The sequence below is a fragment of the Equus caballus genome, chromosome 8 (assembly GCF_041296265.1).
Source record: "Equus caballus isolate H_3958 breed thoroughbred chromosome 8, TB-T2T, whole genome shotgun sequence".
Classification (NCBI taxonomy): domain Eukaryota; kingdom Metazoa; phylum Chordata; class Mammalia; order Perissodactyla; family Equidae; genus Equus; species Equus caballus.
In genome coordinates this window covers 50790634-50803022 of record NC_091691.1, presented here as the reverse complement: position 1 = coordinate 50803022, position 12389 = coordinate 50790634, and positions in this window count along the sequence as shown.

Sequence of the window (12389 nt, the reverse complement as noted above, 5' to 3'; positions counted from 1 at the left end):
GGTTTTATTTTCAAGTAAACAGCATTAAAAATGTGTACAAACATTCTAAAAATCAATTTTTCAAATCCTATTTCAGATTTTTTTTTGTCTCTTCTCACATCATTCTCTTCCTTGTCCTCTCTCCCTCTTTCTCTTATTTCTTCCTCATCTCTTGCTTCTTCCTCTATCTCACTGTTTTCTTCTTTCTCGTAATATATTTTGAAGAGTGAGGTTGAATATTAAAAAGCACATGTTTATTATTAAATCTTCTTTCTGTAAATCACTCATGAATGTGTTTTCTAGGAAGAAAACATCACCAGCAGTTGTTTATCACACACTGCTGGATTGCAGGTATAATTTGCAATGCAAGACCCAGTGGGAATGGGCACAAACTCAGGCTTTCCGACTCCAACTTGAAGGCTTTTGCTGTTACTTTTACATCTTTAACTATTACCATGAACATTTCAAAGACTCACATTAGATTTTACATTTTTAGAGCTTTTAAGAGATGAGCAATAAGGAGGACATTCTTTCAGGTTTCTTATTAATAACTGTGAAATTTAGAGACTGATGGAGTAGAATGACGGGGGGTGGGGAAGGATTGCTTTAAAATTCTCCATATTTTCTTTAAAGCAAAAATCTCAAAAACTGTATTTTAAAAAGTGACTCTAGTCAATCTTAGATAAAAGATAGTTTACTAGAAATAGGAAATTTCTTTAGTCAATTTCAAATTTATTCTTTGGTCTCACATCAGCAAATGTATCATAACTCTTTGTGTTATTATGGTCTTGAATAAAAGCCTTATTCTCTAGGTCACTGACGTTATGACTTTAGGATAATTTATTTTTCATTATTTATTTATTTACTTATTTTGCTGAAGAATATTTGCCCTGAGCTAACATCTGCTGCCAATCTTCCTCTTTTTTTTTTGTCTATGAGCTACTACCATAGCTTGGCCACTAACAGATGAGTGGTGTAGGTCCACACTTGGGAACCAAACCTGGGCCGCCAAAGCAGAGTGCACCAGACTTAACCACTAGGCCACTGGGGATGGCCCTATTTTTTATTTTTAAATTTTTTTATCTGAATCTCTTTAATTGTCTTCCTTTTTAGAGAAAGAAAACACCAGAAAAAAGTTTTTAAAAACAAATACATCCTTTTACTAGAATTGCCAAAGAAGTATTTGGAATTTTTGCTTTTGCTGTTGCTGATTTTTTTGACATATAACATATTAGTTTCAAGTGTACAACATAATGATTCGATATTTGTAGACGTTGCTAAATGATCACTACAATGAGTCTAGTTAACATCCATCACCATGCATAGTTACAAATTTTTTTTTCTTGTGATGGGAAATTTTAAGATCTACTCTCTTAGCAACTTTCAAATATGCAGTACAGTATTATTAGCTATAGTTACTATGTTGTACATTACATCCCCAGGACTTATTTATTTTATAATTGTAAATTTCTATCTTTTTTTTGGTGAGGAAGATTTGCCCTGAGCTAACATCTGTTGCCAATCTTCTTCTTTTTCTTTTTTTGCTTGAGGAAGATTAGCCCTGAGCTAACATCTATGTCACTCTTCCTCCACAGCATGGCTGATGAGTGGAATAGGTCTGCACCTGGGATCCTTGCAAACCCAGGCCACTGAAGTGGACCACGTGGAACATTAACCACTTGACCATGAGGCTGGCCTCTGGAAGTTTCTGTCTTTAGGATAATTTTTTTTTTCTGTTGCAGTATTTGATTTTTTAATTTCCCAAATGTTCTTGATATAGTTCAATTCTTCATCACCCTCATAAGCTCTATCTGCCCCTCACAGATACAATTTCCTCCCAGGAAGCTCTGACTGGAGTCATAGCAGAGCTAGACAAGTCTGATAGGGAAACATTCATGACTAATCCAAACTCTGGGTCTGTTTTTGTTAAAAGTGAAACCCTGGAGAAGTTGTGCATGAGACTTTTCAGTTAAAAAATAAAATAAATATTTCCCTTTTGAGTAAAAGTGCAATTACTCTATGTTATTTAATCATACCCTGAGAGACTAGAGAAAGGTTTCTTGAAGGGTCGCTCCTGTCTTCTGTCAGGAAATGAATGGCAGAATAAAGTACCCCTGCCGAAACAGAGTAAGAAGGACCTCTTTTCTCATCTGAACTTCATCTAAGTGTATCAAATTACAATATATAATAATTCAACCTGAACTTTAATAGTATCCTCTGTGAAATTTTTGATAACGTTTATTCACCCTTTGCCATGCCAATTAGTTACTCATTTATGTGTCCCTGCTCCTCTGAATAAATTGTGACTTTGTTGAAGGCATAGATGATGCTTTTTAAAATCTTATTATCCTATACCTCCCTTCTGAATACACAGAATAATCCATCATATTATGAGATGCTCAGAATACGTCTGTTGACCATCTTGGAAATAGAGCTACATTATATTAGTCCAAAGCATTGCATTTGCAATTTTTTTTAGAGAGAGAAGAAATACAGATCCTGTTCTGGTGAAATGATGATGAAGCAGGTAAATTCATATCGCTAGTGAAAATATAAAATAATATGAACATTTGGAGAACAAAATAACTCTTCATAGGGAATTTGGCTCTGTGCTGCATGAAATAAGGATATTTAATAATAGTATTTTTGGCTCTACTAATATATTAATAAAGATCTTAGTAAAATTTTAATTAAAAGCTTTTAATAAAAATATTAATAAAGATTTTATTCTAACGAAATAATTTCTTAGCAGAAAATGCCACTTGTTTATTCAACAAACAATTATTGAGTACCTCCTATATGCCAGGCATTATTGTAGACCCTTGACCTATGTCGTTGAAACAAAATGGAACTTGTATTCTAATAAATTGACAGACAAATAGTAAATATAATAATTATAAATAATTAAATTTTGAAGGATTTTGGGGTGTAATGGGTGCTATGGGGAAAAAAGGAAGAGCAGAGTAAGGATCAAGAATACGGAATTAGGGGTTAAAATTTTGAAAGGGGTTTTGGGGTAGACCTTATTGAGAAAGTCACATGTGAACATTGAAGAGAGGGTGTTACCACATGATTGTCTGTGGGAAGGTGACGAAGCAGCAAATGCAACATTCCTAAGGTGAGAAAGTGCTTGACATGTCCCAGGAAGAGCTAACAGGCCAGGTGGAGGCAGTGGAGTGAGCAAGGAAGAAAGTAGTAGAAGGAGAAGTTTGAGAGAAATGGGAACCCAGATAATGAAGGGCCTTGTTGGCCTTGTAAGAAATTTGGCTTTTATGCTGAGCAAAATAAGAATCCATTGCAAAGTTCTGAGGAAAAAAACATGGTGTGATCTAACTAACATTTTAAAAGGATCCCTCTCATTGCTTTGTTGAGAACAGCTCATAAAGAGGAAATGATTGAGGTCAGGAGATCAGTTAGGAAATGTGGTAGGCTGAATAATGTCTTCTCAAAAGATAACCACATCTTAATCCCTGAAACCTGTGAATGTTGCCTTATATGGCAAAAAAGAGTCTGCAGGGGCTGGCCCTGTGGCCTAGTGGTTGAGTTTGGCATGCTTCACTTTGGTGGCCCAGGTTCAGTTCCCAGGTGCGGACCTACACCACTCATCAGCAGCCATGTTGTGGCATGTGTGTACATACAAAATAGAGGAAGATTGGGACAGATGTTAGCTCAGGGCAAATCTTCCTCAGCAAAAAAAAAAAAAAAAAAAAGACTCTACAGATATGATTAAATTAAGCCTCTTGAGATGGGGAGATTATTTGAGAATTATCCTGGTGGGCCCTTTAAATGCAACATGTATTCTTCTAAGAGGGAGGTAGAGAGAGATTTGACCACAGAAAAGAAGCTCTAGACAGAAGTGTGAAAAAGCTTCATATTTACTAATCAATTTAAAAAATTATTGGAAGTAATGAAGAAACTAAGATCATTTTCTTTTCAAATATCAAGTCATTCTCTACTTGAATCTTTATTTTCTTCCTTATTTATTACAGTTTGGGCTCTTTGTACACTCAGAAAACATGTAAAATTTACATATTTTCAGTATGAAAACACAAATTATGTCATAATATGGAAGGACTGTATTAGCAGAGAAAATAGAATTGTATATATTAAGTTAAAGTTTAGTTGAAATGCTAAAAGTCTGCCTTAAAAGGATCAAAGTACAACTTCCTTGACATTTACATCAGTTTTATATGGATTATCTAAAAGAAAAAGTTGGAGTGCTTTTGTTAAATCATCCTTTTAACTACTGCTTTTTTTCCTATGCTGTTACTGCAGAGGCTCATAGTTTAATTAAAGCTGTCTTCTTTGTAAAAAGAGAAAAAGAAAAGGGAAAAAATTGATATAAGCATTAAACAAAGAATGTAGCCTATTAGATATAGGTTTAACAATTGAGATTTTCAAGAAAGTTGATCAGATTTTCAAGAAAGATGATCCACTTATTTCTGATTTCTAAGAAATATAAATTTAGCTATGAATCAGTTCCTGTCATATTAGCCGCGTGGTAGAAATCTGATATTATATGGAGATACATTTAATGTTAAGTTTTTATAAAGTTAGAATAACTCATCAAAAAGAGAAAAAGGTCTTCCTTAACTGTTCAAGTATTTTAATGCAAGATAAATAGAAGAAAATTTTGTTATCTCTAAGGAAAAACATACCCGTGATTTGGAATCTCTTTCAATATTATAAAGCATCATCCAAAAATTCAGAAGATATCTATAAATTTGAAAAGGAATGTTGGTATTTCCATTTCTGTTAAGATTTCCATTTCTGGTTGTTTTGGAAGTCTTTCCAGGATCAACTAAGAAAGCCAAATAAAATACAAAAAGTAACACTTCTTTGAAGGCAACATAGAGGATAACAATGATAATAAGACTTCAGGGGACAAAATCTTGAGGAAGTAGGATCCACACATAAAGATGAGCTGATATTCTATAGTCACTTTTCTTTTTAGGGTACTACTGATATTCTGTGCAGGTAAAGAGGTTGAAACTCCAATGAAAGAGCTTGTGCAGAGGACTACTAGTGAAAGGCAGAGATACTGGCAGGATACAGAGAAACAATTAGAGACTTGAGATTCTAGGATCTCAATGAGAAGAGATAGGTAAAGAACTGACACCAACACTACTGAATTTTCTCTCAAAACATCTGTGTAATTCTAAAGCTGTGTGTGGTAGGCTAAGCAGAGTAGGAAGCTAAGCAGAAAGCCCTTGACATGCAGGGCAGAGTTGACAACAGTTGTGGTGATAAGGATTAGAGTTCAGGAAATCCAGAGGGAGAAGTTCTGGTGAATACCCCAGTCCCTCCATGGGAAACACTGGAGGGCCACCTCCTATGAGGAGGGAGTGAATGCAAGGTAGTGGAAATCATACCTCAGGACAGCTAAGTCTCCAATAGGATTAAGGCGATCAGCATCACATTATTACCTACCAAAGGAAGTTGAACCGTCTCTAGAAGAAGATAACATAGTCCACAACTTCTACACTTTTTACTCAGTGTGTTTTTTATTTAGTTAAAAAATTACTAGGTATGCAAGGTGACAGGGTCACATGACCAGAAATTAAGAGAAAAAGCAACACATAGCAACATGCCCAAAGGAGATCCAGATATTGGTCAAGGACTCTAAAATTCTTATGATTAATTTGTGGGGAAATATGCAGAGAGGTAAGGATGAAGAATTCACCAGAGTATTTGTGTCTTTAAAAGAAAAAAAATCAAAAAGAACAAAGCTGGAGGTATCACACTCCCTGATTTCAAAATATACTACACAGCCAAAGTAACCAGAACAGCATGGTACTGACACGAAAACAGACACACAGGTCAATGGAACAGAATTGAGAGCCCAGAAATAAACCCACGCATTTATGGACAGCTAATATTTGACAAGGGAGCCAAAAGCATACAATGGAGAAAGGAGAGTCTCTTCAATAAATGGTGTTGGGAAAACTGGACAGCCACATGCAAAAGAATAAAAGTCGACCGTTACCTTACATCATGCACAAAAATCACCTCAAAATGGATTAAAGACTCGAATGTCAGACCTGAAATCATGAAACTTCTAGAAGGAAACATAGGCAGTATGCTCTTTGACATTGGTCATAGCAGCATATTTTCAAGTACCACGTCTGACCAGGCAAGGGGAACGAAAGAAAAAATGAACAAATGGGACTACATCAAACTAAAAAGGTTCTGCACAGCAAAGGAAACCATCAATAAAACAAAAAGACAACCTAACAATTGGGAGAAGATATTTGCAAACCATATCTCAGATAAGTGGTTCATATCCAAAATATACAAAGAACTCATACATCTCAACAACAAAAAACCTAACAACCCAATTAAAAAATGGGCAAAAGATCTTAACAGAGATTTCTCCAAAGAAGGTAAACAGATGGCCAACAGGCATATGAAAATATGCTCAACATCATTAACTATCAGGGAAATGCAAATCAAAACTACAATGAGGTATCACCTCATTCAGGCCAGAACGGCTATGACTAACAAGACAGGAAACAAGTGTTGAAGAGGATGTGGAGAGAAGGGAATCCTCATACGCTGCTGGTGGGAGTGCAAACTGGTGCAGTCACTATGGAAAGAAGTATGGAGTATCCCCAGAAAATTAAGAATGGACCTATCATATGATCCAGCTATTCCACTGCTGGGTATTTATCCAAAGAACTTAAAAACACAAATGCATAAAGACATATGCACCCCTATGTTCATTGCAGCATTATTCACAATAGCCAAGACTTGGAAGCAACCTAGGTGCCCATCAAGGGATGAATGGATAAAGAAGATATGGTACATATACATGATGGAGTTCTACTCAGCCCTAAGAAATGATGAAATCCGACCTTTTGTGACAACATGGATGGACCTTGAGGCTATTATGCTAAGTGAAATAAGTCAGAGGGTGAAAGTCAAACACCATATGATCTCACTCATAAGTAGAAGATAAAAACAATAACAAACAAACACATAGCATGGGAGATTGGATTGGTGGTTACCATAGGGGAAGTGGAGAGGGAGGAGGGCAAAACGGGTGATTAGGCACATGTGAGGTGATGCACTATAATTAGTTTTTGGGTGGTGAACATGATGTAATCTACACAGAATTCAAAATATATTATGATGTACATCTGAAAGCTGTATAATATTATAATCCAATGTTCCTGCAATAAAATAAATAAAAGAAAAAAATCAGTTTGAATTCTAGAAATGAATAACCCAATAACTTAAGAATTTGATAGACGGGTTTAAAAGCAGACTTTGACACAGAAGAAAATAGGATTAGTGAACTGGAAGACAGGTTAATAGACAAATACAGAGAACAAAAAGAAGGAAAAATACAAAAAAAGTGTAACAATCTTATGGGACACAATGAAAGGATCAAACACAGTTAACGGATTCTCAGAAGAGAAGAAAAAATGGTGTAGAAGTACTATTAGAAATGGCTGAGAACATTCCAATAGCACAAAAGACATAAAGCTACAGATTCAAGAAGTGCCACACCTTTCAAGCATGAGGAACATAAAGAAAGCCATTACACCTACGTATACCATAGTCAAACTCCTGAAAACCAAAGACAAAGAAAAAATTACAAAAGCAGCCAAGGCAGTCAGAGATTTAAAAGAAAAAAAAATTTTGTGAAACAAAGGAAAGATTTACAGTTGATTTTTCCTCAGAAACTGTGGAAGCCAGAAGAAAATAGAATGAAATATTTAAAGAACTAACAGAAAATTACTCATAACTAAGGACTCTCTACCTAGAAAAAAAGATACCCTTTAAAACTTCAGTTGAAATCTTTAGACAAACCCAAATTGAGAGAAATTATTGTCAGGAGATCTAGACTAAAGGAAATACTAAAAGAAATCTTCCATCCAGGATGACTGAAGCTGTTGGATCTACAGAAATGCAGAAAATAAGAGCAATAGAAAATATAAATATGTAGGTAAATATATGTGAATATTGATTTGTAAAACAAAAACAATAGTCTCATAGGGTTTTGAATACATGTGGTATTGAAATATTAATGCTAAACAATAATGCAAAAGTCTGGAGGTAGGGAAAGGAATTATGTGTTGTAACTTACCTAGTGGTAAATCAATAATTGTATTTGTTATTGTTAGTGCTGTTGATTTAATCCCTGACCTAGTGACCTTGTGCACAGCAGAGTAGAACCCTGCCGGGTCTTTTTGCACCATCCTCTTACCTTCTGGCACTGTATTAAGGCTCTCTGCTGCTATTGACAGGATTTTCACGGCCAATTGTTTCAGAAGTGGGTGGCCAGGTCCTTCTTCCTAGTCTGTCTTAGTCTGGAAGCCCTGCTGAAACCTGTCCACCATGGGTGACCCTGCTGGTGTTTGAAATGCCAGTGGCATAGCTTTCAGCATCACAGCAACACGCGGCTACCGCGGTATGGCAACAAGCAGATGGGTGGTGTGGTTCCCTGACCAGGAAACAAACTTGGGCTGTCATTCAGGGTGCTGAATCTTAGCCACCAGACAACTAGGGCTGGCTAATAATTGCATTAGAGTGTTATAAATCAAAGACAGATAGTGTAATCTCTAGAGTAGCCAAGAAAAGTGAAGCAATGTGGATGGCTTGCCTCTGCCCAGGTCACTCTGACAAATAGGGAAATCAACCCGGTTCCCAGGACAATCCAACCTAGTGTCTTTGGAAGAAGGAATGCCAATCTATTGGTGATTTCACGTGGGGAGCTATCTGATAAATGACTGGCTTCTCAGTGATTAACTCCAAGATCACAATAATCATGATAAGACAGCTTTTAAGGAAATAAACTATGAATCCAGGATATAAACTTTAAAGAACGCTGAGATGAGCTAGACTTTGGAGGAGAGAACCTGGATTTGACATTTGTTATAAAACTTTGAGGTTATGGGGTAGCCATAGGGCAGGCATGACTAATTGTCCATGAAATGTCCATTTCTGCTTGTATGTATTTTATACAATTCCAACATACATAGCTAAAAGTACTCACTTTTCCAACTTCTTTGTCCCTCAAGGTAGCCAGTTCTGACCTTGGGATTTAAAATAAAAACCTGCTTGGGATTTTTGGGAAAATTTCTCCCTGATATCCATGTTACCTCTTCCCCCTTCCTTGCCTTCCATACTGACTAGCGGATTTGCTGTCTAGAGAGCAGCAGCCATCTTGAGGTTGTGAGGACAAAAGATACATGCTAAGGATGGCAGAACAGACAGCAAAAGGAGTCTGAGTCCTTATTGATATCTTTGAGCAGCTAGCTGCACGAGACATGAACTACCTGCTTCAAAAGTTCATATTATATGAAAAAAAAATACATTCCTATTTCTTTAATCCGCTGTCGTCCTACCAATGCTCAATGTTAAATACCCTCATAATTCATGCCCCTGTTTCCATTACCAAGGCCAACTCTTTACCCCAACACTCAAGGCTAACTACAATCTGGTCTTTAGCTATCTCCTCTAGCACTCCTCTGCTCCTTCCAACTTCCTTCCCTTTTTTGTGGTTCTCTTCATTGAACACCAGAAAAAAAATCTGTTTCTCTTCTCAAAAATTATATCTATCATTTTAGCTTCCTTATATTCATCCAAAACTTTCTATCTCTGTATCTTGGCTCAACTTAAAAATATCTCAACCAATATTTAATTATTGCTTATACAGTGATTAGTATTATAGTCCCGAGAATGAAAATGGCTCTGTATCTGTGTCTGGGAGCAACAAAGAAGAGGAAGTCTTGGGTAATGATTTCTCACATATCAAATGAAGAGCCTCGAATTAACATGATAGGTTAGATGATGCTGGAATAACAAACTAATCCCATTAGGCTATGTGTTAAAAACATAACGATTTATTTCTTACTTGGGCTGTGTGTTCATTGGGAGTTTGTTGGGGCCTCTGCTCTATGGAGTCACTCATGATCCCAGGCTGAGGGAGCTCACGCCATCTAGAATGTAGCTGGTAGCCACAGTAGAGGAATGAGAATGCAGAAGTCATATACCATCAGTTCAATGCTTTGACCTGGAAGTGAAATGTGCCACTGCCTCTCTCAGGCCATTGATAAGAATGAGTCACATGACCCTACTTAATTACAAGTCCTGGGAATGTGGGGTAGCAATGGAATGTTTGGTGAACACTATTGTTATCGTCTACAAGCTCCAAAGAATAGAGTGAGAACTGGAAGCATGAAAGAGGAAAGGATTATTGACTGAGTCCTAGGCATCTGTGGGAAATAGGAGAACCTGGTAATTTAGTAAGTCTGTGTTGAGAGGTGATCCTGGATTTAGCTAAAGACAGTCCCAAGCGGTTCTCCAGCACAGGTCAATAGAGCTGATTACTAGAAATATAGGCCTAATGTTCATAAGCCTAGGAGCTCAGGCTGTCAACAACAGAGATGACATTCAGCACATAACCATCCTCAGCCAGAGGGTTGGGATTGGATAGAGCTAGTTGTTGCTCAGAGGTAAGACTAACATTTGTGCCTTAACTTGTCTCTCTGAACTTCCTTTTTACAGGCAACAAAATGTCCAAAAGATGCAAAAGATGGATCTCAAATAAACAAAAAACCAAACAAACAAACCCCAAAAGAGTCCTGAGAATAAACTGAATAATCTCCCTTCTTCATAGAACATTATATTTGACCTAGAACAACTGTAATAAATGTAAAGTTTCCTATTTCATACGAAATATTTTCACTGTAAATCTACATTGAAGTTTCAGATGAACTTTTTTATTTTAGAAACACATTGCAGGATTTCATTGTATCCTCCTAACTACTCTATGGTTACATACTGTTAATCCATTTTGTGAGGAAAAACCAGAGGCCTAAGGAGATTAACTACTTGCTCAAATTCGAAAGGCTTAACTTTCTGGCTCACACATTTCAATCTGAGACTGTTTACTTTCTTCATATTGAGGGAGTTTTTCAAATTAAGCTATAAATCCTATTCTCTCTTCATTCTGATAAGCCAAAACACATGTTTTCAGCTAATTTTAAAAATGAGTGATTGCTTGCATATCTTTCATGGTGCATGCCTTTTGGGCATCTTAGCCTCCGGCGAGTTTTGCAGGCTAAGTAATGGTTGGCATTTGTGAAGTTCCCCAGACTCTTGTCTTCAGGCGAGAAGATGGTTACAGCATTTGACAAATGTGATATCTGAACTTAGCATCCAGCAGAAGCGAGCTTTCACAATGGCAGGGCAATTTGAATATTATGTAGGTGTTCTTGAGGGTTGCAAGCACTTTATTACTAGTACCAAAATACTAACTTACATATATGCGATATAGTGGCACAAAGCTTGCAGAGCAGTTGAAAAATGGAACTTTCCTCCGTTGTTAACAAGTCAGATGTAACGAGGAAAAATGTAGAAAATGAAAATGGAAATTATTTCCCCTGCAGTGAGCAAAGAAATTGGAAGTTTTCTTTCTCCAACTTAATTTTATAGCGGTTTTGTTCTGTATTAACAAAGTATTCTTTTCACTGTAAATGAATTGGTTCCCATTGAAGATGCTATTAGAAACCAGAATACATTCCTTTATAATCGTGGTGCAAAGAGACACTTAAAAAACCAGATCTCATGTATTTAATTACATTCTTTTATTTTTTCATTTTTACATGCCTCATTATGTCAGATAATATACTTCAGTTACAGATATGAGAAAACTGAATGCAAACTAGCTGAAATTACATGGAAAGGTATTGGTTCATCCACTGCTAGGACATGCTTCAGGTATGGGTTGATAAGGGCTTCAGTTCCATTTCTCTGCTATAGTTCATTGATTATTTTTTCCATGTGATGGACTGGATTCCCTCTTGGTAGTAAAATGTCCTTACCTTACATGTACTAATCTGTAAAAAGCAAGAGAAAAATCTTTTCATCCATGAAACACAGCGTAAAACGTTTTGTATTTCTGCTAACCTAGGATAATGCATTGTGCTAATTAACTCAGGCCTGGATAAGTTCCTGTCTTTGATCCTAACACTGTGACAAGGAGGCCACACTTACACTTGGAGAAAGAGGTAGGGTACATATTCCTTCAAACAACATGACTGCAATTCACATGGAGAGGGATGGTTCCCCAAAGCAACAGTCTGGGGTTTCCTGGGAAGGGAAGAGGAAGGAATAGAGATTGCTTGTATAATGAATACATGGCCACTATATCTACTGATAGCACTTTTTAGGGTCAAGAAATTTTTTTCTCCATATGATAAAATACTGTCATGAAACATTTCACATGGTTAATTGGTTTCCAGAATAAAGGGAAAATACCTATACACTTCATAAAATATTTGTCTGAGCCAGGGATAGACAGGGCCTCTTCACCCCACTTTGTGTCAAGTGTAAGCTATGGATGCACCTGCAAAAAACGGAGCCAGGCAGGGAGAAAGCCTCATTCCTGGGCCTCACAG